Source organism: Diadema antillarum, unplaced genomic scaffold (genome assembly GCF_040938485.1).
Source record: "Diadema antillarum isolate AM-2024a unplaced genomic scaffold, OU_Dant_1.0 seq00002650_RagTag, whole genome shotgun sequence".
In the NCBI taxonomy this organism is placed as follows: domain Eukaryota; kingdom Metazoa; phylum Echinodermata; class Echinoidea; order Diadematoida; family Diadematidae; genus Diadema; species Diadema antillarum.
In genome coordinates, this window is record NW_027273250.1 from 15,001 (window position 1) to 17,500 (window position 2,500).

The window sequence follows — 2,500 nt, forward strand, 5'->3', positions numbered from 1 at the left end:
GTGCAATGCTTTTAATTGCCCTCGACATATTTTAGAATCCGTTCATTCAATCGTGCAACATCTGCTCCTTACAGGGATAAAATGTTTGCTTCCTTTCAATATTGTGGCCCAAGCGCATGTACTTTAGAGAAGAGATGGGAGAGGAGAGGTGATGAGATACTCCAACAGTGGGTGCTCGTCAATTGATCAGGGACAGGGAATAAGCAACCCCTTTATGTGTGTTTAAGGTAGTATTTAAATGATGCTATGCTATCTATAAAGTGGGCAGGTTCGGGGAGCTTATTCCAGTTTTCTGAGCCTGCATAAACAAAGGATTTTTGATAAAAGGCTGTACGACACTTTCGGAGTCTTGAAAGGAGTTACTCTTGACGACACTTCGTCGACAAATGAGAATTTCTCATAAAGTATAAACATGAGACAGTTTATATACACATTCCGCAGGAGGACCTGTGAAAAAAATCTGGTGTAACTGAGGTCAATCAAGTTTTCTAAAGACCTCCTCAGAGCTGGTTTCCCATGAACAATTCGCTATTCCACTGTCTGTGTTCTGTTTTTGTTCTTGTTGTTGCTCTTCTTTGCTCTGTGTGTGAGTGTGTGTGGGTGTGCGTGTGTGTGTGCGTTTTGTGTGTGGATGTCTGTCTGTGGTCGTGTACTAACGTTGAAGTCGAATCGGGCACCAGTACGGCGCCGGAGTGGCCAGAAGAGAAGCTGACGAATCGGACCACGAGGATATGAAACTTTCGTTGTCTGTGTTCTGGTTTTTTTTTTTTTTTTTTTGTTCTTGTTGTTGCTGTTCTTTGCTGTGTGTGTGTGTGTGTGTGTGTGTGTGCATGTGCGTGCGTGCGTTGTGTGTGTGGATGTCTGTCTGTGTTCGTGTGGGAACGTTGAAGTCGAATCGGGCACCATTACGGCACCGGAGTGGCCAGAAGAGAAAGTGTAGTGTCCCCGAAAGGACAACGGTGCTTGGGTGCTTGCACCGTTAGCTCCCCCGGAGTTCCGGCGGGACAGACGGTCAACGTCCCGCTGAAAAGCCGACGGGGTGGAAGAGAGTGCACGAAGAGGCGAGCTCCCATCTGTTGTCCCTCAGCTCCCTACCCGGAGTTGTGGCTCATAGCGTTCCTCTCGATTGCTTGCGATGAATCGGACCACGAGGAGATGAAACTCTGCAGTCTGTGTTCTGTCTTTGTTCTTTTTGTTGCTCTTCTTTGCTCTGTGTGTGTGTGTGTGTGTGTGTGCGTTGTATGTGTGTCTCTGGCTGTTGCCTTGCAGTCTTGTGGGAATAAATTAAAGTCGAATCGGGCACCATCCCGGCACCGGAGTGGCCAGAAAAGAAACATGTATTAAAGTTCGGGGCTGCCGAAAAAGACAGCGGTGTTGTACAGGAAGCTCCCCCGGAGTTCCGGCAGGCGAGGCAGCAACCGTTCCGCTGGAAAGCCCACGTCCTGAAAACAGCCCACGAGGAGACGAAGGGAAGGCGTCGACGCTTGGCATGTCCGTGTGTGACCGGAGATGCGTCGGGCGTGTCCCCTAGCAATCAGTTGGTCAGGTCAGGACTCGACCAGCTTTCCTCCTGCTGAAAGAAAAGAAAAAAAAATATGTCAAAGTGGACGACGGGGAGAAAAACGAAAGCAAAACAACCCCCACCAAAAGAAAAAAGAAGAAGAAGAAGAAGAAGAAGAAGAAAAGGTCCAGCTTTGGCCGTTGGCACACGAGGAAGGGTTGGAAATGGTTGAAGCAGGCTGCCGTCCGGTCCGGCGTGGACAGAAACTCACTTTGGGGCGACGGCGTGCAGCTGCCGAAGTGACGGCGGTGCTCGCCCCTCTGCTCCCCCGGAGTTCCGGCGGGGGCGGCTGTCGTCTGCCGCCTGCCAGGTGACTATCGCAAAATGGAGGGCGTGTCTTCCTGGTTTGATGCAGCATGTTTGCGGCCGTGCGGCCGGTCTCGGGACGCAAGTGGCCTTCTCTTGGGCTGGTGCTTTCGAGTCCCAGTGGTCCTAGTCCGAATCCGAAACGGCCCTCTTTGATTTTTTTTGCCATAGGAACACGTGTTTAAACAGCATTACGAGGGGAGGGGTTATTGCAATGCCGTGCCTATTATAGGGGAGGCCGTTTCGGTGAACGATATTTGGTTTTGCATGCCGGCGGGCCGGGAGATCGAGTAGCTCACTCTCGTGGAAAGTGGAAGTTCACAGCACCGAAATGGAACCGGGAGCGCACTTCCGGTGTTAGAGAATTTGAACGCAGGTCTATGGCCAGGCCAAATGCAAAACGAGGCTCTTTGAATCATTTGACCCTTATTGTGTGCAATGTGAAGAGATTTCGAGCAGAGGGGTTCTTGCAACGCCGCGACATATATGAGGGAGTCGGTCTGACGGAGCGTTTGTCAGGCAAGATGAAGAGTGCTAGAGAAAAAGACTCCCCCCATTCTGTGAGCATCTCTCATATGCGAAATCAAGGCGCAAAGTCCTCGCACGGGCACACAAGCAGATCCCCCGCCTCAA